This window comes from Heterocephalus glaber, unplaced genomic scaffold (assembly GCF_053883595.1).
Source record: "Heterocephalus glaber isolate CG9 unplaced genomic scaffold, H.glaber_assembly_v1.0 deba00001532, whole genome shotgun sequence".
Taxonomy (NCBI): Eukaryota; Metazoa; Chordata; class Mammalia; order Rodentia; family Bathyergidae; genus Heterocephalus; species Heterocephalus glaber.
Genome location: NW_028258330.1, coordinates 33,662,923 through 33,688,656, shown reverse-complemented (window position 1 = coordinate 33,688,656; position 25,734 = coordinate 33,662,923). Strand labels below are relative to the sequence as shown.

The window sequence follows — 25,734 nt, the reverse complement described above, 5'->3', positions numbered from 1 at the left end:
GTAAATTCAGTCAAATTTTCACATTGAAAATGTAATCCAATGGGTAAGAAATGGTCACAAACTTGTCAAACCTCATCACCGTCACATGCATGTCAGTGATACAATCAAAAGTGATGAAATGATACATCTGCGTCAAGTAACCCACAAAGCAGATGACTCTGCAGTGAATCTGGATGCCTACAGTCACTTTCAGTACTATGGAAAAATAAAACAGATATATGCTGAGGACTGCTGGTCAGGAAAGGGATCACGTGTTGTAGAGTTGGAAGCCTGAGCCTACGTACAGCATGAGGAGTGTTTACAAATCTCAAGATGAGATATATAGACAGAAATAGTACAGATTGAAAGAGCTGCAATACTAGATCCTCCAAGAATCCCATGAGATACAATTCTGAGACTCTCATAAGAGTTTGTGTTTCTGTATTATTTTGAAAGAGAAAGTTGTTTGTAAAAAGGGAGTACCCCAACATTCTGAAACCTTTTAGACTTCAAAGAATTCACGTGCAAGAATTCAGATTGAGTTCTAATACATGCAGCAATGCTTTTCAGTTCTATAAATCCCAATTATCCTAGAACTCTTTCATTATAAGTTACTCTGTTATTCACTGTCTTTATGCACACTCACCTCACAAACCCTCAGGTGAACAATGGTACAAAACCAAGAACACAGAATCTTAAAAGCAAAGTTACCTATTGTTCTCTCATTTCATTCTTACTCAAGAAACTAGAATGTGTTTAAAGATATTCCTCAGCTGTCTCTTAAGATGTTCTGGCAGTTAGGAAAAATGAAAATGCTTAGTGACCAGGAAAGCAGCAATTTAATTTTTTCAGTGACACATAACAGGGTTTAATGTCACCTAGACACAGTATTATGAACTCAGTTGATTTTCAGTTTATACTATTGCATTGATTTTGCATTGCATAAAGAGTAATTAGATACAGGGTGCTCTATTTATAATCTGTATTAAAATAAAGTGAAGGTAAATAAAAGCTCTGTATTATTATCAATATTGACAAATTAATCTTCACACCCATCATGTAAAATATCTTCTGACCTGTTGTACTTTTTTTCTATTTCTATTATGCTACTATGTTTTTGTCCTTATCTACATGTATGTTTGTAATTGAAGTCTAGTGACTCTCTTTAATTAATGATTATCACAAGTCTATACCTTGTTTGACACAGAAGAAGGACACAAATTAGGACTGTGTGTTAACATCAAAATGTTTCCATAAACAGCGTGACTTCAAAATATTCAGTGCCTGTCTGCACATTTATTCTTTTCAGGAATGTTCTGTAGAATTAGAGACAAGAGAAAATTGATCTTGTTCATGTCTATATCATGGGCATATAGACTGATAGTTCTGTTTAACAACATCTCCAATATTCAGGCATTGAAGGATACAGGCCAAGAATTTTCCTGAGTAGAAAAGAAAAAAAGACAAAGAAGCAAAAAGTGAGTGTCACATAAATCTTATTCCTTTCTCTTCACTAAGACACACTGTAGAGTGTTACAACATCCCAGGCCCAATGCCCCTTGACAGTTGCATTTTTCAGTAGATCTACTATATCTTTAATAAATGAATTATTTTTTAATAAACCACAGTGCCCCAGTGTTCATAATATTCCACACAGACTACATGACACATACATTTTGGAAAAGTTATTGTCCCCATTTCCATCAATGAATATGAGAACAGAGAGATGGAAACATTTACATACATTGAGAATAGAGAAGCAGAGATGGACCAAAAACAAAGATGTTCATTTTTCTGATTCCCATCCCAGAGCACAGTCTCCTGTAATGAGATAGAAATATCATTCCCTTTATGAGATGAAATTACTTAGCCCATAGTCATAAGAATTACCACTAAGAGAGTGATTTGTTGTAAATGACCACCTACATGTTCTTCTTATTATTCGCTGTAGTGCAGAGCAATCCTTCATATAATAGACAGAGCAGGTGCCACCCCCCATTCTTCTGTGTGAGCAGCCCAAACTCCCACCATGAAGAGCACAGTGAACAGAAAGTTGCTTCCTGTAGTGATAGGGACTTGAAGTGGCTGGTTGTATTGATGATGCACATCTATGCTATGAGTCTCCAGTAAAAATATCCAGTGTCTTTCCTCAAACAGATAAACTTTCAAAAAGTGTTATTCTAACTAAAGCATACTAGAAGTTACAAAAGTGCTGGCCTACTTCTCTTTCTATAAAACAATAACAATGTGGGGCTGTGCAGATAAAATGGAGCAAACTGTACATGATGCAAAATCAAAACCTGGCATGTGGAGATATCTGTAAAGTGGTACCTGCTCTCATTATTTTGCTCATTTTAATTTTCTTAATCACATTAATAAAATGGTAGGAGTCTAAGAAATCATACTACAGGAACATATTTTTCTGGGATAATGGACTTGATGTCTATGGGAAATAGATCCAAGGTCCCAGGACAAGAAATGATTTTGGTTAAGGATAATTTTGCCATATGGACCCCAAAACCCAACACTTCATTGTGCATTTAGCTGAAATACTGCACATTGGTGTCCTTTTAATTATTTATTATTATTGTCATGTTTGTCTTCATGATTATGCAATAATGCATTAGACAGTCTTTCCACCATCTTTAGTCTCATTCACACTTACTGCGTTACTCATCATTTTGCCTGTGTCATGAACAAGGAAATGAAAAATCAATATTTCACTCCCCATCAAGAGTCCAGTGAAGGCTCAGCTCCTTCCTTAGCATTTCCATGTATACCATGTCAAATAAGAGTCTTTCCCTGTGCAATCAAAAGCCTTCCTCCACAAGTCCTAAGAAGCTGAGACAGAGGTATGGAGCCATTGAAGGGCTGTAGACATAGGTTGCTCAGTTACTGTTACATTACTTTAAAGGATCAATGCCCAGCAGACATAGTTAATTAAATGTTTCATTCAACTGAATCATTAAATAATTCTTAAAGTTAATTGAGGAAGGAAAAGATCAGAAAAAGAATGTTTACATGGTTTAGGTATGTTTATGTATTTACTAAGAAGCTTATGTCTGCTATTCACTTGATTTGTGTTTTTTAACAAAAGAAAGTTACTATTTTACCATTTCTTTTTAACAAAAGAAAGTTACCTTTTTGTGGTGAATATTATATATATATTAGCATTTATACATTTATTCAGTATCATTAAGTGCATCCCTATTGATATGCATAACAATTATGCATATCCTAGAATGTTTATTCTCCAAAACTAAAATTGCATATTAATTTTTTAATTTATTGTTTATCAGTAAACTTTAGGTATACAATACGATGACATTCACCTATTGGAATTTGTACCTTTACATGATATATCTTGGTTCTTATTTTTTAATCACACTGTACTCTTCTATTGTCCTAAACCTTTCATATACCATTCTGATATAAAATATTCTGAGAAATTAAAGTAATGAAGCTACAAAATAATGTCCAGTAGGTAGATTTTATATAACTAGATTTTTGTTACTGATCTCTTTCCATGTAATTTCTGTTTTGTTTCCTCAGGTGCTGATACTAGAATTTTCTGCTGTAGAGCCTTCTTAGGGTATTTTTAATGTCCTTATTCCTCAGGCTATAGGTGAAGGGATTCGGCATAGGAGTCACAATAGTGTACATTATGGAAGACATCATGCTCTTTCTGGGAGAATGTGCTACAGTAGATTCAAGGTACATATCAATGCTTGTTCCATAAAATAAACAAACAACTGACAGGTGAGACCCACAGGTGGAGAAAGCTTTATATTTCCCACTTGATGATGGCATTCTGAGAATGGAGAAAACAATTTTATAGTAAGAGAATAGTATTACTGAGATGGGAAAAAATCCAAATATTGCACCAATGAAATAAGTGATCTTTTTTTGGTAAAGTTTTCAGTACAATCCAGTTTAAGAATTTGAGTAGGTTCACAGATGAAGCTGGGAATTGAAACATCCTGGAAGTAAGTGAATGTTAAGACAATTATATTATGCAGTTGTGAGTCCATAAGGCTAAATAAAAATGATGCAAAAACTAAGAAGACACAGAGGCAAGAGTTCATAATAAAGGAATATTGCAGGGGTTGACATATGGCCACAAATCTATCATAAGCCATCACAGTCAAAAGCATGTAATCCATACACACAAAAAGAATAAGTAGAGACATTTGTGTCAGGCAGTCCACAAAGGAGATGACACTCTTGTGAGTTAGGGCATCCACAATCATCTTTGGGACAGTGGTGGAGATGAAACAAATGTCATTAAAAGACAAGTTGGAGAGGAAGAAGTACATGGGGGTGTGGAGTTGGGACTAAACTGACAGCCAGGATGATGAGTAGGTTTCCAAGCACTGTGACCAGGTACATGGAGAGGAAGAGCAAAAAGAGGATGGGCTGAAGCTCTGGATCCTCTGAGAGATTAGTGAGATGGAATTCTAACATAGCTGTTAAATTCCAGTTATCTGTATTGTCTAGACATCTCCTGAAAAAAAGCATGAAAAATATAAATAAGTAGGCGTGCATCACACTGTATGGGTTTTATACTTGCATATTCACAAGTACAGAATTTCCCATGTTCTACATCCTTAGTTAAGTTTTTCACTTGTACTGAATAAATGCTTTATAAATCTTCCATTATTTATTCCATATTACTCATCTCCTCTTGCACACACCCAATTTAGGAATAATTGACTGAGCAATATCACAAGACCAAGAACATAGGAGACAAGAAGTTCATGATCTCATTAAAATAAAGGCTATTTTAATTCAAATTAAAAATAAGTAATAGCTTTTCCTCTTTAAGAAAAGTATTTATGAAGGAAATCAAGAAGCACTCAAATATACCATACATAATTCTATCAAAATCAAGACCTGATATTCCAATAATTTGAATATTAGTAAAATGCTTACAAAAGCTTAGATCATATTTTTGGAATATTCAGTTAATATTGACAGTTAATCATAAAAATACAAGATATGAAAACAAGTGTATATTTTGACAGTTCTATGATATAAGTTGGAAACAATACCAAACAGTAAAGCCCAGAAAAGTGAATGAATACATCTGTTTCACCAGTTGTAATATGATCCCAAAATTATCTAACTTATACAATTATTTTATGAATACTTTAAAGGATTGTTTAATTGCACAGATTAAAGTTTGCCTGTCCAATTTATCAATATACTTACCATGTAAAATATTGATATATACAGATACTCTGACCTAAAATCACAAGTTGGATCAGAATGTCTGCATGTGAATTTCTTTGTGGTTCTTTCTTACATCAGTATTGAGAATAACTGCCCAAATGTATTTCCTGCCATTAGAATGTGTTTTTAAAATTTATTAATATTAACTGTTTTACTATCAATCATGCATACTATCTATATTACAATGTGAATATTGTATGATATTTACTTCATATTCAAAATTTGACTTTGATTTTAATTATAATCTGTGAATTTTTGGTTCTTGATATCTCTGCATGACACTATTCTCTGTAGAGCATGTCCCCAAAGGCAACTATTGTTAGGAATTTGTGGGTAGATTTTCCTGTTATTCTCTCCATATTAATATTGATTATTGTATCTATAAAACCTTTTCTTAAGGACTTACATGAAAAATGTCTAAATCTCATTTTAGTAGTATATAACTTCTATTGCCACAATAATATTATACTTCACATTAATTTGTGGACTTTTGTTTGTGTGCAGTGCATACAGATACCTCAAGTGAGTTAGATGACAAGTGACATTACTAGGAGGTGAGCCATGATTTAATTGGAAAGTTTACTAGGACAATCCTTCCAATATTTTTATTCTGAGGCCCAGGTAGAAATGATGTTTCCAAAAAAATTTAACAAAAACTTTCATTATACATTAAATATATATATATATATATATATATTTTTTTTTTTTTATTTGATTCCAGTAGAAGAGACAATCATCTGGGATGGAACTGAAGAAATAACTATATTAGTCCTGAACAATTGCCCTGCTACCAAAGGCTGAATGTTTATTAATCATTCCTCTGTGTTTTCATATTGCCTAATGAAAATAGTTAGTTTCACTCCAAGAATATGTGTGCCACATAATCTAAATTTAGAAATGAATACATATTTGGTCATGTGGGTCATATTTTATAAAGCATTTTTCCGTTAAGGAAATGGTGAGTTTGATGGTGATTAAAATTGTTAAAGGTCTTTGGGACCATCAAGTAATGTGAAAACATTAATAGGTCTTAGTGCAAGGCTTAAGTTTAGCTCATGCTTCACATTGGAGGTCTTTTTCTTTTTGGTACCCATGAAACACTGATACATTCTTTGAGTAAATTTAAGTTGCTACAGTTAAATAGAACTATTGGACCCATATTCATGACATATTCCCAAAGAGCTATTTTATCTAATTTCTAATTTATTGGATCATTAATGAAAGGGATAAAAATGCAGACAGGAAAGCACCAAATACTTAGATGCCACACTAACTCTGGTCAACCTACTAGTCACTGATTAACACCCATTTTTATTTTTGATATTTTCTCCATGCCAGAGATGTTATAGGCTCTGCAGAATCAGAAATTAATGAGTTAATTATTCCTCCCCAAATACACAGCATATTCTTATACAAGACAAAACCCATGCCATCTAAAGAAGTAAGCATACAAAACTTCAGTTTGTAGCATATTTTTCTTGAAAAGCACGATGATTAATTTTATCTTTATTATGAATCATATTTAATTTTTGCTCTGATTTCATGCTTTCCTCACATATTAATCATATAGGCAGCAACCATCACCTGTTCAATCCTTCCTTAATGCACTTGTCTCAAGTAGTAATCAGCTCAGATGTCAATACTGAGTCGTAGAGATACTAACAGCCTGCTTGCTGAGAGTGCAACACTGTAGACATGGCCTGCTCCCTGTCCATTCCCCATAAAACCATCAAAGCATGATGTTCTGCAGACCTTAGTGACTCTCCAGCTTTCAGTTATACACCAGCCCTATTTACCCCTCTGAGCTTTCCTTATCTGCACCATTATAAAAAATATGTTCCAGTTACCAGACAGTACTTTTCTTCCATCAGGAGGAAGGCTCCACCTGTCCTCAGCTTTTTTTTATCTCTTTGTCTTTCTTTCATTCCCCACCTTTCTTCCTCCATGGCCCCTTCAGCCAAGAAGGCCATGGCACCTGCTCTATTTTACAGAAGTGATAGGTTCAATGATCAAGATTTAAAATTATATTTTCAATCTCTTGATAGGATTCACTAATCTGTTTTTGTTTTACTACCATCAGGAAGTTTAAACAGAGGTAGGACATCATAATCAGACATCACTTTCAGGTCTCTAAATTCTTCCATTTTCTGAGCAGTGACAAAATCAAGACCTGTTGTTAAGTATCATTTTCAGATTTCAGATTCATTACATGAATGAAAGTAGATGTGGACAGCTGCAAGTTTATCCTAGAGAGGAAGAAAGACTGAAGTCCATGCTGAATGAATGTGCATTCTATCTCATATTTTCTGTGAACTCAGTCCTTTCTATGATTGTTGTAATGGTTGTCACCTACTGATCTGCCCTGTCATTGACCAGAAACTCCTCAAGGAAGAATTTAGGAAACAAAGATTCTCATTCCAGAGTCACAGGAAGGTGAAATGACTGAGATGTCAATGTGACCACCAGATAAGATTGTCCTAACCAGGTTCCTATCTCTAGACCACTAATTTTATTTATTTTATTTTATTATTTTGTTTTGAATAAATTTTTGCAGCACATGCATTTTACAATCCTCTTGGTGAGTTTGTACAGATAAAAAATACAGCTTGTTAATCCCTTTTTATCCCCTCTTCCTCTTACTCTAGTTCCCAGATAACTTTAGTGTTTGCTAACTAAATATACAGCACAAGTTAGATTAAAGTGTTGTACCACTGTATTTTTTTTTTTTTTGGTACCAGGGATCGAACTCAGTATCTTGCGCTTATGAGGCAGGCACCAGAACCACTGAGCTAAATCCCCAGCCCCTCCACTGTCTTTTTTGTAAAATAAATATAATGGGGCATTTATAACCTGGGAAGACTATACAGATGAATTGATCCAGTCAACAAGGAACACAGATATCAGCACCAGACAATCAGGATTCTATCAATAATGTAATGAACATATTCCTCATCCTGTCCCTCATCAGCATCATCACCTTCCCAAATGTTCTGGAGTGCATAGGAAATAGTTTAATTGGATCTCCTTGCTACTATTGCCGATGGATTATTTTTAGGAAGTAGAACTACTCTGAGAGGAAAGTAAAAATTTGAATCTACAACCCAGATCATAAAATTCACAGCTCTCATATCTGACATTTTCACAATATTGTCCTCCCATCATCCTACACAAATTCTGTGCTTGTCCTGATTAGTGGGAAACAAAGCTCCAGACAGTACTTCCTCCAACCTTCACCTGCCTCAGCACTTACTGATCAGCACTGAGGCTGGGATTATTCATGATCAAGGAGCATGAATATGGCATTCATTTACTGCCTGGCATGAAGTGTGGATGCTGGTCCTGTCCTCCGGGTTGATGTCAATGCATCTCTGATGGGAGCTTCCCAGTGCAGAAAATCCATGGAGAAGGGGACTCATATGAAACCAGGTTCAACAGAGACCTCAAACTGAAGAGCTGCAGGGCTGGGTTGATTACTATTTATTATATGACCTTGGAAGCTAAATGCACAGAGGTCACAATTAGCCAAATTGGCTCAGGTTGTCACAAACTCTTATGACATAGTGCTATTAATTGGGGAAGAAGAAAAACAGAAATGAATTTCCACAAACTTTTTGGGGCTCTGTCCCCATAGAGCACAAAGCATATTATTACTATCATTTCTTCCATTTTTAAGAATTCATTTGATATTTGTTGTCATTTTATTATGGCAAAATTTAAATTTCAAAGAAGAGTTTATAACTTACAAAAGTGTCAAGCATACAATTTCATGCCATTAATTACACTCACATTGTAGAGTAACCATGACCAACATCAAACTCTAGAAAATGTTCATCTTCCAAACTCAAACTATCTATTCATTATTTAACCCTCCCATTTTTATTTAACAACAATACTAGCTACCACAATTCTACTATCAAACAAGATGAGAAATTAAAGGCATTTTGCTTTAAAATGAGTTTTACTTCCCCACCTGCCTTGAGCTCTCCCCATCCCAAATCCCTTTTTTATCTCCACAAAGTCTACCTACCTATTTCTTATGTTATTTCTTTAATTTTTTTCTTTTAAATTATTTACAATTTAGGTTTCTCATGTGACACTGCATTGAAATGTGTCTCAGATCTAAAATTAGACTGTTCTGCTGTGAATACTTTTAATGCCCCTATTGCTCAAGCTATAGATAAAGTATTTAGCACTGGGATGATCATGATACAATGACTGAGGCCATCAAATACTTGTGAAGATTATGATAGATTTGAGTCAAGGTAGAGTTAAAATGAGGTAGGAAAAAATGCTTGTTTCATAAAATGACAAACTACTCAGTGTGGATATGATGTCTATATGAAAAGTAGGACCAGTGTAAGTAGAAATAAAAACTTTGAATGAGACTTTTGGGAATCTCATTGTAAGCAAATATATAAACTTCACAAAACTGGTGCCTGATATTTTGAACTTTAACATCCTCCCATCTCACTATCTAAACATAATGTTTGTCCTCAAGATGGGGACACAATAGTTCCATGAAACATTCCTCCATTCTTCCTATCCCTCAGGACTTTCTGGTTCCTTTGTGTCTCTTCTGGGTCATGGTTAATACTGTGGAACCAACACCCCACAACCGAACGACGGTCAATGAAGGCTTAAGGTCTATACCTTGTACTGAAATGAATATAACAACAGACAGGAGTTTCCTGTTGCAGAAAACCATGGAAGAAAGATAAACTGATATGTTATACACAGGTCTGCACACTTCAAAATGAAAAGCTGGAGAGTGAGGATGATCATTTACTTTATACCATCTTGGATGCTTGCTGGCCCCAACTCACATTTACCCACATTGGTCCATTAGAGCTTAATCCTTAAGGACCATTTAAAATGAAAAGAAGAGGAAGAAGACACTGTGCAGTTCACAAAAGATGTGTACCCTCCATCTCAAGAGGAAGGTAAGGCATACTATATGCTTTTTCTTGTTATTCATGTTTTAAAAAAATTATCCATTATGTTTTTAAAAAAATTGTGTTAAAATCTACAAAAAATATACCATTATTCTCTTTAAGTGGAAAGTTTGTTGGTATTATTTTTAATGAACTTTTGGGTAAGCATCATTATCATCTATCTGCAGATATTTTCTATCATCCCAAACTGACACTTTTCACCCATTTGAAAATGTTCAAATTCTCTACTCAAATTCTTCCAGCCACCATTTGACTATGAATCATGATGAAGAATTAAAACCATAAAATTCAAAATTTCTGTGACCAGGAAGTCAGTACTTTCAACTCTAAGTTTTGAGTTTTGCTATTTTTTAGATCCTATGTTCCAAGTGTATCTGGAAGGACCTAAGATTGAACTGCATTTTCCTGGACCATATTCAAGGAACCACTGATGTCTTTGTTCCTCAGCAGTAGCTAAAGGGATTCAGCATAGAAATGCCCACTGTATCAGTCATGAGATAACTCACCTGTTCCAGGAGAATATGATACCACTGAACTTAGGCATATTCCAGTGCCTCTTCCAACAAACAAGCAAACAATAAACAGTAAGTAAGTCCAAGAGATTGAAAAGGCTTTATGCCTTCCACTTAGTGATGAGGTTTTCAGCATGGAGAAAAGAATGTTTAGTATGAAAAGAATACATCTGAGTTGGGAGAATGACCAAATAATGTAGAAAGAAATACACTACTATCTCATTGGTTATGACATCAGAACAGGCAATATTACATACTTGAGAAGGGTTACAGAAGAAATTAGCAATTTTCCCCTCCTCGAAGCAGATAATATGTAAGCAAATTTAATTTTGCAACTGAGAGTGCAAAAGGCTAAGGTAAAATAATGCCAAAAACAACAAGACACATAGACATTGGATCAGTATGCCTGGGTTCTCAGTGAGTGACAGATGGCCAAAGAGTGGTCATAGCCACAACAGTCAGTAGCATGTCATCCCTACATCCAAAAATCAGAAGATGCATCTGTGTCAAGAAGTCTACATAGGAGATGACTCTGCTCTGAGTTTTGATGTCCACAGTCATCTCTGGGACTGTAATGGAGATGAAACAGATGGCAACAATGGACAAATTGAAAGGAAAGAAGTAAGGGAGTTTGGAGGTGGTAGTCACAGTTGATGGCCAGGATGATGAGCAGGTTTCACAGGATGTGACCTGGCACATGGACAGGAACAGTTCCAAGAGGACAGGTTGTCATTCTTGATCTTCTGAGAGGGTCAGGATAGGAATTCTGCAACGTGTTAGATTTCTGTGCATTAGTATTCCTTGCACAGATTTCACACAAAATGAGGGAGGGATAAGCTAAATAAATATGCAACTATGCAGCACTCTATATTGTAATTCAAATATTCACAATTAAAATATTGACATTTGAGGTCACATAATGAAAATTTATTTTAATTGTATTAAAACATAGACAATGAAATATTTTTAAAGATAAATAAGCTGGGATGTAAAAAGAAAGGAAGGAATGAGGCAGAAGAAAAGGACTGATATAGTTGACAAATTAGTGAAGACACCCAAAAGAGATATATAGAGGTATATGGGTCATATGGAATTTTTACATTTAGATTTATATTAATTTTTAGTTTACTGATTTCCATAGTGATTTAACTAGTTTACATTCTCTCCAACAATGTAGGTCTCCCTACACTGCATTGCATGTTTCTTTATTATTTCTTAATGAGAACTAGACTTTCTGGAATAAGATGGACTCATGGTACTTTTCAAGTTTCATTTCTCACATGAACATGTTTGTGTACTTTTTGACCATTTGTACTTCTTTTGAGAAATATCTCTTCATCTCAATTGCCCATTTTTAATCAGGTCTTTTATTAGGGCAGTTCGTTCTCTAATGTCATTTTTAAAATATATTTTAGATATTAGTCTTTTGCCTGAGAGGTAGTGGCAAAATTATTGTCCATTCTGTATATTGTTTCTTATTCTGTTTTTTTGCTGGGTAGAAAGTTTTTAAATCATATAATATTATTTATTTATTCTTGGTGTTAATTCTTGTGCAATTTGTATTCTGATTAGAAAGTTCTTGCCTATAAACAATGTCTTCAAGTTTTACACAGGGATACAAGGGTACATACTTTATGGCAGCACAAGTTGCACTACATAAATCTTGGAAGTGGCCTATATCTAATGATAAGAGGATAAACAAGTCATATTTATACACAATAGAGCACTACTGATCCATAAGAAGAATAAAATTGAATCATTTGTGGAAAATTGATGTGCTTTGAGAGCATAAAGCTGAGTGAAAAATGATGAGACACAGAGGGTTAAATATAACATGGTTTCTCTTACAAGAGAAAACAAAAATATGTACAATGTAATGATCAAATAAAATACAGATGATAGGATACAGGGATGTAGATTGGGAGAGATGTAAGTAATCTGTCATGGGGAAGAAGAAGGGGGAAAGGAGGGAAAAGGGAAGTAAAATGATTAAATGTGATGCAAATATGGACCAATTCTCCAAGATGAACATAATTGTTATGGATCACAAACATATGTTAATGAAAATAACAAAAACTCAGGTATTGAGAAAAGAAAGATAAAAGCAAATGAAGGAAAGAGAAAAGGTAGGGACTTTGCTGGTATTTATATTTTTATTTTTATTTTATTTTATTTTATTTTATTTTATTTTATTTTATTTTATTTTATTTATTTATTTTATTTTTTTGGTGCCTGGGATTGATCTCAGCCCGTTGTGCATGCAAGGCAGGCGGCAGAACCATTGAGCTAAATCCCCGGAGGTATTTTTAAATCTTGAATGGGGGAATAGGTCTTTGGGGGATTATTTGTGGGGGCAAGGAAAAGGGAAAAAGAGGAGGAAAGTACAGTAGGAGACTGAAGGAATCGCTAAGAAGGCCAGACCAATGAGCTTGCTAATAGGAAGCTTGTGTTTGAATCCTCCGCACAATTTTGGTGGCAGTTAACCTGACATGACCCTGAAATATATTATCTAAAATGAAACACTAATTAATTCTAATTTGCATTTCACATATACTAACAACTTACACAGATATACTAGAAATAAAATCGAAAAAGAAAGAAATGAAAAACACACGCACATACATAAACAGGTAAAAATTCTTTCAGTCCTTTTTATAATTATTTCAGAATTCAACCACTGTTCTTTCTTAGTTCAAAGATGGAAAGTTCTTTTCTTATATAATTTGCAGGAGGCTAAAGTGAAGTTCTCTCTGGTTAGGTCTAAGAATTGCAAGGTGTTTACTTATGCTTCAGTTGGTTCTCCTCTAGTGCTTTGTTCTCTTGTCTACTGGTGAGTGAGGAGTTTTCTGGGTTCTATTTTCACTTGAAGCAGAGCTCTGTCAGATTACAGCTGCATTCTTGGCCCCTGACTGGCCAGCTGTTTTTACCTCTGTCTCATGAGCAGACAACTTTGATGGTCTTCTCAAAGGGGGGAGGGGACCTCAGGGGTGAGGGAGACCCCAGTCATCTACTGATCTCAGGAGGGTTTGTTCAGTCTCTGTCCCTTCCCTCCCTGAGAATCGCTGCTGTCACTTGTGTGCACTTCCTCCATACTTCTTTGGGCAAGGCCATTGTCTCACCTTCTCATTCACTCCTCATTCTCAGCTCTCCACCTGCACCCAAATTTCTCAGCACACCTCCCCAGTAGTGCAGGCAGCCCATGACTTTAGTGGCATTTCAGTCTCAGTTGAGGACAGCCCATCTGGTAGGAATTCAGTAGCATTTGGGGGCCAAAGAGAGGCACTGAACTCATCAGGTTTTGCTGGACAGTGAAATGGAGACAGCATGGCTTCAAAGCACCTTATTGGGAGGGGAATGCTACACATGCACTAAGCTTGGATGCATTTTGGTGGGGCAGTAGGAGAACGCCTACCATGCCTCCACTCTAGTGTCTTTCCTCCTCCCTCAGTTCACACTAGTTACAACCTGATCTCATCATTCCACAGATACCTGAATGTCTGGTTGCAGGTCTTGAGATGGACTGAGCCCTTGTTCGTCAGTGTTCCTAGTCCTTGCCCATCCTAACTCTGACTTACACCTTCCTTATTGCCCTGAACTGAGGAGCCTATCTTCTGTGAATATCTCACTGAATGGGCTCAGTCTGAGAGTAGGAAAAGGGCTAGGCGAGGTGGGCACTGGGCAGTACCTGCTAGGCTGGGCTGTGTTATGTTTTGACACAAATAAACATTGCATAATGTTTGAAAGATTTTAAGCATGTTTGTTTTCTCAAATACCATTTTTTAGGATGAAAAGTTTAAATACTTTTCTTCCCGTTATTTAAAATACACAGTAGATAATTGTTATCTAAACTCACCTTACTGTACAAGAGCACGCTAAAACACTCAATATGGATGAACTAGAATAATACATATTAAGTAAAGTAAACCAAGTGCTGAAAAAATAACACTACAAAAGAGAAAATAAAATAAGGGAGCCAAAACTTAAATCTTTTTATTTTCTAGAAAATATTAAAGATGTGAGTCAGGGATATAAAAAATTATATATTTGTTCTATATTAAAGGTCTTGATGATGATTGTACACATTAAAAGGAAAATGAGCTCTGATATTTCTAGATGAACCACAACTACTGTCTGAAGATAATACAGGATGAAGATTACCCATCCACAGGTGTTATCATAAAGTGGAAGCTAAGTGAGGGTTCAGGTGGATGTTCATTAACATCACAATTCCCCCCTTCCCCTGAAGATAAATCAGTGACATGGAAGTTAAAAACCACAGTGGATCATCACAATTCCTCCTCCTGGGTCTCTCAGAGGATCCTGAATTGCAACCTGTCTTCTTTGGACTCTTCCTGCCCATGTACCTGGTCACATTGCTCAGGATCCTTCTCATTGTCCTGGCCTTCACCTCTGACTCCCAACTCCACACCCCCATGTACTTCTTTCTCTCCAACTTGTCCTTTGTGGACATTTGTTTTATCTCTTCCTCAGGCTCCAAATGCTGGTGAACATCCAGGCACAGAGCAAAGATGTCTCCTACAGGGAGTTCCTCACTCAGGTGTATTTTTAAAGGTATTTTTTAATGGATGATCTTCTCACCATGATGGCCTGTGACAGCTTTGTGGCCATCTGTCTCCCCCCCTGAAATACATGATCATTATGAACTCCTGATTCTGTAGCCTCCTGGTTTTGATGTCCTGGGTTATCATTTTCTGTGTCTCTGATTCAAATTTTCCTAATGATGCAGCTCATTTTCTCTACAGGCACAGACATCTCTAACTTCTTCCACGAACTACCTCAGGTTCTTAAAGTGACCACTTCTGACACATTCATTAATAACATCTTTGTCTATGAGGTAACTGCCTTGCTGGATGTGTTTCATGTCACTGGGATCCTCTTCTCTTACTCTCAAATCATATCCTCTTTAATGAGGATGTCCTTCAGTGCAAGCAGGTATATCATTTTCCACCTGTGGTTCTCACCTCTATGTGGTCTCCTTGTTCTATGGAAAAGCACTTGGGCTGTACCTCAGCTCTGCAGTGACCCATTCTCACAGTAGCATGAGGCCCTCTGTGACATACACTGTGGTGACCTCCTATGCTCAACCTGTTCATCTACACCCTGTGGAACAAGGGTGTGAAGGGGTCCTGGGAGGACTCCTCAGCAGAGCAGCCTCTTGTCCATCATGGAGCAGTATTTTCTGAACTATGTGCATGTTAGAAATTCCAAGGCAAATGGTGTGAATTTTAATGCCCTGACTTTTTTTCCCTCTAAATGACATGCTTAATTTCTTGTATTCCCAAAGCTCCTAAGACATTTTTAAAAATATTTTTTGGTTCTTTCTCCTCAACAGCTACCAAAGAAGTTCACTTTATACTTGTCATTCCTATGCATGTTGTCTATATTTTCCAGTTTAGTTAGATTTCTTAGACATTTCTGAAACCCAACATGATGAAACAAGTTATATCAAGTGCTGACATGATTTCCTCCAAAACTATTTGCTCGAATGTTAATAGTCTTCATCATAATTTTCCAGATAAAAGAGGATGGAAATTATAAACATTCTTACCATATCAAGACCATGCTTGTTGTTTTATATGCATGAATTCATTTAATCCTGAAAAAATATCTTTGTGATGTTTTCTCTTATTCACATAATTTCTGAATGGAAAGACTGACTTCTACTTTGGCTATCCTTTTCTCTTTTTTTTGGCACCAGGGATCGAACTCGGGTCCTTATGATTGAGCAGCAGGTGGCAAATCCACTGAGCTAAACCCTGAGCCGGTATCCTACTTTTGATAAAACAAAAGAAAACAAAACAAAACAAATAATGGTTAGACTGTCAATAGGAAAGCTGAAATCTGTCTTTGGATGTCAGTTTTTAATTTGCTTCGTAGTGATATAATACTTAGGTTAACTTATTTTAGGTTAACTATATTAATTATATAATTAATATAATACTTAGGTTAAAGATTTTGCTGTAGTCTTTAAGAATCTTATCTTTTTCCTCTCCTCCTTTCTTTTTCTTCTTTTTACATTTGTTCTTTCCCCATTTGCCCTTGTCTTTCCTTCATTTCCTTTATCACATATACATTTCTTTTATGCTTTCTGTGTTTATGTCCTCCCTTGCTCTCTTATTTTTTCTTTTCCTCATTCTTTTAGACACTTTTATTTAATGTGAAGTTGCTCTTTTGTAGAGATAAATAATATTCTATTACATATATGCACAATCTGTTTATCCATTCATCCATTGATGGAGATTTCAATGATGTGAATAATGCCCTAATGCATAGCCATTCACATTTCTTTTTTTTTTTTTTTTTTAGTACAGTCCTCTGTTGCATAATGATGCTTTAGTCAATGACTGACTGTATGTACTCCAGTGGTCCACTGACATTATATTACTTAGTGAAATCCTAGTCATTTTTGTCTGAGTAACCATGTTCTATGATATATCCAAAATGACAGAAAAAAACAGCAATATTTTTCTCAGTACCTAACCTGCTTGTTAAACAGCAAGTGCATATGCTTGTTTTGAATTATTAAATATATATCTAGGAGGGGTAATAACTACAGAATTATGAGGTCGTTTTATGTGTAACATCTTGAACAGCCCAACACATTTCACATTATAATGCATAAAGTTTCTAATATGTTCACACCCTTGCTAGTACTTTATATTTTATATATTTTATTAAAAACATTAACTGTTATTGAGTGTAAAGTAGTTGGTATTGTGATTTCTATTTGAATGATCTGTGGATTTTTAAAAAATATTTTCCAGTGCTTACATTTTCTATATTTCTGTGTATAAATGTCATTTGAGTTATTTTCTCATTTTGCAACAGTGTAAAGTATAATTTTGCTCCTGATCTGTAATATTCCTTAGTACATTCTGGAGATTTGAGTCTTATTAAATTTGATTTACAAATGTAAAATTAAATGTTATTAACTCACAAATTACCAATAAATCTCTTAAAGTTATTTCTCCTGACAAATTTTTTGTCCTTTAATTCCCTCTCCCACAGCCTCTGATGACAATTTTACTCTGTTTTCATGAATCTGACAATTGTACATATCATATGTGTGTTCACAAGGTGTTTGTCTTTCTAAGGCTGTCTGGTTTCTCTTAATATAGTGTTGTACAGGCTCAACCATTTGTTGCAAATCCTATGATTTCTGTCTTTTTTTTGCCTGATTAGTGTTAGATTGAGTGTGTATAGCAGATTCATTAATACATTCATCTTATGGCAAATAATTTGATTCCATATCTTGGATATTATTTTTAATGCTGCTAGGATAATGAGAATGCCCCTAGAGTTTACACAGTGATTTCAGATGATTTGGATAAACATACTGTACAGGGAATTTGTTTTTATTTGTTTAACTTCAATTAATTTTACTGGCATAATTTTTATTATACTTAACAATCACATTCATTAAAGGGAATTTGTACCTGCACATATCGTGATTCCTCTTTTTCTTCTAATCCCTTCCCCTTTCTTTAACCCACCCTCCCCTCCTTATTTACAAAGATTTCTTCCAGTTTCCCTTCCCTTTTGTACAATTTCTTAATATTTCACATTATCTATTGAACATTTTAGTCTTTATTTACACTTTCAGTTTCTCATACCAGAGAGCCAGTGTGATACTTACAAACATGTGTCCAATTTGTTTCCCTTAACAGTATAGTCTCAAGGTACATCCATTTAGCTATAAAATTCCCAAGTTTATTTTTCTTAATGGATGAGTAATACACCATTGTGTTAAAAAAAACACTTGTTAATCCATTCTTCAGTTGATAGGCATTTGTGTTGTTTCCAAGATTGAGCTATTACAAACTGTGTCACTGTTAACATGGCTATGCATGTATCACTGTGCTTTGCTGCCTTTAATTCTTTGAGAAAAATACCCAGACAGGGAAGAGCTGGGTCAACTGGGACCTCTAATCCTAGTTTTTGAGGAATCTCCATATTGATTTCAACTGTGGTTGCACCAATATGCACTCACACCAACAATGGAGCAGTGTCCCTTTTTCCACACAAGTGGCCAGCATTTGTTGTTGGTGTATGCCTTGATATTAGCCATTCTTTCTTGGATGAGCTGGAATCTTGTTATTTTAATTTGCATCTCTTCAATGACCAGTGATGTTGATTTTTTTTTCATATATTTATTTGCCACTTCTACTTCTTCATCTGAGAAGTGTGTATTCATCACAGATGCACATCTGTAGATTGGGTCTTTAAATTTCAGGGGTCTGATGTTTTTCAATTATTTGTTTGTTTAAGGTGTTAGTCTTCTGGAAGAGACTCCAGCAGAAAACCTCTAGTCCCCACCTGTCCAATGTGTGACACAGGCCTGAGAAAAAATACACTAAAAGACAGAACTAGGAAGAGAACATTCGGTGCCCAGACAACCAATGTAAGTTCAAAGAACAAAGGTGCTGGATAGTCCCAGTCACTGACTTTTATTGACAATCAGTTGAGGTAAAGGTGGCGTGTGGTTTCTAAGGAAATTAATGTAAACAAGGCTCATAAAGGACAAGACAAAACATACTCAAATTAGAACAGAATAGACAAAATATATTATTGTAATTAGAACATTGTCCTTCTAGTTTGGAAGTTTTAATTTTGGGCATTGACTTTGTGTGAGAGTTACTCTGACCTCCCCATGCAGGCTTTACCTGGGCTCACTTTTTTAAACAAGTCAATTGTGAGGTTAACTCTTCACAGACTACTTTGGGCATAATCAATGTTACAGTCCTCTGCAGTCCTCTATGTGAGGGACTACTGGTTAAAATTTTTCCCACTCTGTGGGTTGTCTCTTCACTCTGTTGGTGATTATATTTTGCAGTGCAAAAAATTTTAATAGGATAACTTTCCAGTTGTTGATTCTTTGCACTATTTCCCAAGTAGTCTGGATTTGTTGGTAAAGTTTTTGTCTACCCGTATGCCCTCAAAACTTCTACCTATTCACTCTTCCAGCGAATTTAGTGTTTGTTTTTTTAATATTTAGATCTTTGATTCTCTTTCATTTTAGTTTTTTGCATGGTAAGAGACATGAGTCTAGTTTTAGTATTCAACATGTCGAAAGCCAGTTTTTGCAGCACCACTTATTAAAGGGGCAGCCTTTACTTCAGTGAACATGTTTGGCCCCTTGTCAAAGATAAAATGGCTGAGTATGTTTAGTGTAGTTTCTGCCTCTTCTACTATTTTCCATTGATCATTGGATTTATTCTTGTCAGAACCATGATTTTTTATCACAGTAGCTGTGTAGTAATTTTTCAAGTCAAGGATTGTGATGATTCCTGCTTTGACTTTGTTGCTCAGAATTACTTTTGCTATTCTAGGTCTCTTCTGGTTCCAAATAAAATTTAGGAATGTTTTCTCTCATTCTGTGAGGTATCCTAATGACATTTTGATTGAGTTTGTATTACATCTGCACATCAATTTTGGGAGTATGGTCATTTTCACTTTGTTGGTTCTTCCTACCCAAAAAGCAAGGGATGTATTTCCATTATCTGATATTCACTTTGATTTCCCTTTTCAGGGTACTATAACGTTCAGTGTATATGTCCTTTACTTCCTTTGATAGATTGATTTCCAAATATTTCATTTTTAAATGTGACTGTGAAAGGTGTTGTTTCCCTTATTTCTTTTTCAGTTCATTTGTTATTTATGTACAGGGATGATCATTTTTGAGTTTTGACTTTGTATCCAACTATGCTACCAAATTTGGTTGTTAAATCTAGAAGTTTTGTTAGTGGAATTTTTGGGGGTGTTCTATGGAAAGAATCATGTCATCTGGAAATAATGATAATTTAACTTCTTTCCTATCTTTTTTAAAATTTCTTTTTTGTGTCTAATTTTTCTGGCTAATTTTTCCAGAACTATGTTGAGTATGAGTGGTGATAGTGGACATCCTTTTCTTGTTTCTGATTTTAGTGTTATAACTTGCATTTTTTTGACCATTTAGCGTTGTGATGGCTCTTGGTTTTTCAAGACAGTTTTTATCAGATTGAGATAAAAACTGTCTATTCCAATTTTTCTAGGGTTTTTATCATGAATGTGAGTTGGACTTTGTCAAATGATTTTTCTGCATCTATTGAGATGATCATAGCTTTTTCTGTCTTTGGCTCTGTTAATATGGTGTATGACATGCATTGATTTTCATTTTTAAAAACATCCATGCATCCATGGGATGAATCCTTCTTGGTTATTGTATATAACCTTCTTGATGATTTTTGTATTCTGTCTGCCAGTGTCTTATTGAGGATTTTTGCATTTATGTTCATTAGGAAGGTTGGCCAGTGGTTGTCTTTTTTGGTTGGCTTCTTTTCTGGTTTTGGTACCAGGGTAATACTTGCTTCCAGAAATGATTTTGGGAGTAGAATTTCTCTTTCTATTTCATTAAAGAGTGTGAAAAGAACTAGCAATGGATCCTCTCTAATTTTCTCGTAGAAGTCAGCAGTGAAGCCATCAACCTGGGCTTTTCTTTGTGGCATAGTTTTATATTTCATTGACTGATACTGGGTTATTTAGATTTTTTTTACAACTTCTTAACTCAGCATTGGTAATTCACATGTATCTGTTAATCTGTGCATTTACTATGTGTTTTGTATCTTATCAGAGTACAGGTTCTTGAAGTAGGTATAAATGGTCATCTGGATTTCCAATGGATCCATTGTGTTTTCACCCTTTACATTCCAAATTGCATGAATTTGAGATTTTGCTTTTCTTTTTTGATAAGATTGGCTAAAGGCTTATCAATTTTCTTTAATCTTTCAAAAAACCAACTCTTTGTTTCATTGATTCTTTTTACTGTCTTCTTAGTCTTAATAGCATTTATTTCTGCTCTGGTCTTTATAATTGCCCCCCTTCTGTGAGCTTTGGGTTTAACTTATTATTCTTTTTCTAAAATTTTGAGGTCCAACATTAGGTTGTTTATTTGAACTTTCTTTGTTTTCCTGATGTGACAATTCACTGCTATAAATTTTCCTGTAGGATTGCTTTGTCTGAGTCCCATAAGTTGTGGTATGTTGTGTCGGCATTATCATTTAATTGTAGATAATATTTAGTTTTTGAAATTTCATCTGTGATTCATTGTTTACTCAAATAATAGGCCTGTAATAATTTCAGTTCCTTTGCATTTTCTGAGGATGTTCTATGGGCTATTATGTGGTCTACTTTGGAAAATGTCCCATGTACAGCTGAGAAAAATTTGTATTCTAATGTTTTGGGTTAGAACGCTATAGATATCTGCTAAGTACATTTGTTCATAAGTTTTGTTCAGTTCTCATATTACTTTTTTGATTTTTTGACTAGATTATCTGTCTATTTGTGACAGTGGAATATTGTTATCCCGTTTCAATTTTGTTCATGATTATTAGATTTCTCATGTTCATTAATTTTTGCTTCAAATAGTTGGTTGCACTATTATTTGGTGTATATATATTGATATTTGTTATCTCTTCTTCTTATACTTTCCCCTTAACAAGGATGTAGTGTCAGTAATCTATTTCTTCTGTAGTAATGGGGCCTATTTTCTTCTTCTCCTCTGCCAGTTTCCTCATGAGTGATTCTTGAGTGCCCTCTGCACCCTTTTTTGGGTTGTCCTGGCTGTCAATTTCCAGACTCTGGGCACTGGGTCTTGGAGGAGCTGTTCCCTTGGCATTCATCACTCTGCCATTTTTCTTCCTGTCCTAGCAGAGGGAATTTTGACTTACATGGCAGTTCTATGTCTTTTGATGAAAATTCCTAGTGATTCCCTAAGGGCAACATCAATTTATACTTTTATTAATGCTGCTCAATGTTCTATTTAGCAGTCCTCATCAACACCTGTTATCATTTATCTCTTGGTGAATGGTTTAACAAGTGTGAAGTAGTATCTCCCTGTGGTATGAATTTGCATTGCACTGACAATCAGTGATGTTGAAAGTATTTTTACATACCTGTTGGTGACCTGTATATCTTATTTTCAAAAATACCCTCTCTTATGAGAAATCAGACATATAAATATTTTAAAGAGTAAAAGAAAACAGTAAACAAGTAAGTAGACTCTTGGTAAATGAGAAGGGTATCTAGGAAAGGAAGTAGAGAGTATGGAGGACCAAAGAAGAGCATCTAAAAAAGCTTAATATGTGACATGTATATGTCTTGATTCCCCATGAGGAATGTGTTCATTATATATCAAACATGTATTAATAATTTTCACTTCAGCAGACTGCCAGGCTGAGGAGAAAAGGTTACATGGTGGCCGCAGCTGTGGCTGAGAACAGAGAATGCAGGACCAGTGAAAGAAAAATGCTGTCAGCTAGCTGACTACTGTTCAAGAAGATGCTTTGTTTTTGTTGGGGGCACCTGTGAGATCTGCAACAGAAATGATGGCTAGCTGTGGTGGAAACGATCACTCAATAAACATGCTTCCCACGAACAAGAAAGCAGACGAGTCCTGTGCTAATACCTCATCTTCTCTGACCGTTAATGTGCCATTTGTCTGCAAACGTGTTCACCCAGTCATTCTGCCCTGTAAGCATGTTTTCTGCTATCTGTGTGTAAAAGGAGCTTCATGGCTTGGAAAGCAATGTGCCCTTTGTCATCAAGAAATTCCTGAGGATTTCCTTGACAACCCAACCTTATTGTTGCCAGAAGAACTCAAGACTGCAAGCAGAAGGAATGGCAAATACGCATATTATGAAGACAGAAATGGGTGGTGACAGTATGATGAGCACACTAGTAGAGAGCTGGAAGATGCTTTTTCCAAAGTTAAAAAGAACACTGAAATGTTAATTTCTGGGCTTCTGTATGTTGCTGATCTTGAAAATATGGTTCAATATAGGAGAAGCGAATATGGACGTTGCAGAAAGATTAAGTGAGACATAACAGATATACCAAATAAGGGAGTAGCTGGACTTAGGCTGGAATGTGATGCAAATTCTGTAAACCTAGCAATCGAGAGCTCTGTCAATGGTGCAGACAGCATGTCAGCACAGAGTGGACCCTCTGTCCAGCCTCCAGTGTCTTCTGCTGTGAGGCCCTGGCATCAGTGGATGGGCAGTAGACCAGCCCTGCCACACCATCCCCCTGATGCAGGCACTTCCCTGGAAGACTCGTTCACTCATTTGCAACTGAGTGGAGACAGCATAAATGAGAAGAGTCATATGGGAGAAGGAGAAGAAGACCATGAATCCCAGTCTTCAGGCAGGACGCCAGACACCCCCATTGAAGAAACCGAGTCAGATGCCAGTAGTGATAGTGAGGATGTTTTTGCAGTTATTGCACAGCATTCCTTCACCCAACAGAGACTACTGGTGCCAAATGCAAACCAGACAGTAGCTGATAGATCAGGAACTGACCAGTCAGTAATAGGGGGTGGAACAGTGAGTGAGCATCAGATCCAGAAGACCTGATGGACAGTGCACAGTAACAAAAGTTTAAATAGATTATTCAGCTCTATGCCCAAAGTTGGATGGTTATCTGTAAATCTCTGCCTACAAAACATTATACTCATGCCTAGTAGTGCATTTTGAGAGATGGGCGGGAATGGGTCTGGGAAGGATAAATCTGAAAAACTAAATGTCTAACATGCCTCTGTTGAGAAATAATTATTTAATGTAAGGAACTTGGTTGTTAATAGTTGAGAACTCTCTAGTAATAACCCAGTTTCCTTGACATCTGCTTTCTTTATATTTTTTTTTAAAAATTTCTTTAGTTGTTTTGGCCAGTGTGCTTATATTATCTATGCATTAATGGTCCTCACTTGACTGGCACTGTTATTTTTCTTCATGGATTGGCATATAAGTATCACTAAAATTTGGCAACTGTGAGATATTGGTATCATTATGAGCAGGAAGCTTAACGTAATGTGGAGATAGATGTGAATTTGGTATAAAGATAGATGAATAACACCGATTTTACAGTAAAATTATTGAAATGGAAATATAAAGAAAACATCTAATAACTTGATTCATAATCTTTGTAATACACTTCATGACATTTCTTCCCATAAGCTTTGCTGTTTAGCCCTTGTAGTCTGAGGTTTCTCTTGTCTGCATTTTCTTTTGGATTAAAAAATTTATAATTTAATAAATAATAGACTATCAAATTTTTTCATTTAATTATAGAATCCGTGTATATGACATAGACTCAAAGTAGAGCTTTTTCTGTTACTAGTTTTATAGACACTCTTGACAGGGATAGAAGTCCAGACATAAATGTATTTCATAACTTAAGCCAATTTGTATGAACCAAATAAAGTTCTATTCAGTACTTAATAGAGAAATTTTGTCTTTTTCTCATACAGTTTTCTTGCTGTACCTACCATATGCAAGGCAAAAACTCAACTATTAAGATACACACCAGCATTTTTTATTAGGGTATTTAAAATACAATACAATAGTTACATTCATTTTGGAGAATTAGGAATATTAAGCTTACTTTCCTTATAGAAACAAAGTTTCATATTGGTCTCTTCCTATCTAGTTACTCACAATTACCTTGTTTGTGCTCATCATGAGAAAAAAATTCTTGCAAGATTCGTTTCTACAACCCTAGGCTCCTTCTGCCCTAACTGATGTATGCTTTTTCTCTGCTGGGTCATGAGCAAGGACTGCAGTTCTGATGAATCTCCAGGGTCTTGGTGAAGGCTCAGGTTCTGTCTCTGAGATGGATATGAATATGTTGTCAGATGAGGACTTCCTCATGGATGCAACTGTGGAGGAGGAGACTCAGGTTGGAAACAACTTGACTGAAACCACCACCTTATGGGCAAAAGGCACAAGAAGATTACTAATATATTACCCTAGAGGCTAAATGCACATAATTAGTCAAGTTGGTCAATGTCATTACAATCTGTAAGGAATACCTAATATTAACAGGTAACAAGAGGAGACAGTGAATATCTTTGATATGTTTTTAGAGCATCCTCAAACTTCATCACCCTGTTTTTTATTTCCATTTTTGTTGAAGTAAAATGTGCATAAAAACTTACCATTGTATCAATTCTAACAACACATTTCAGTGGAGTTAATTAAATTCATAGTGTTTTAAAACTCTCTATA

At 35.5% G+C, this 25,734-nt stretch overlaps 3 pseudogenes; 2 read left to right on the top strand and 1 right to left on the bottom strand.

The window, feature by feature from the left end:
* Nucleotides 1-3,540: 3,540 nt before the first annotated feature.
* Nucleotides 3,541-4,654, bottom strand: LOC101721844 (olfactory receptor 7E24-like; annotated as a pseudogene).
* Nucleotides 4,655-14,934: 10,280 nt separating this feature from the next.
* On the top strand, nt 14,935-15,879 carry LOC147824758 (olfactory receptor 7D4-like; annotated as a pseudogene).
* A 7,176-nt stretch (nt 15,880-23,055) lies between these two features.
* On the top strand, nt 23,056-24,112 carry LOC101699825 (E3 ubiquitin-protein ligase RNF146 pseudogene; annotated as a pseudogene).
* The last annotated feature ends 1,622 nt before the right edge of the window (nt 24,113-25,734 follow it).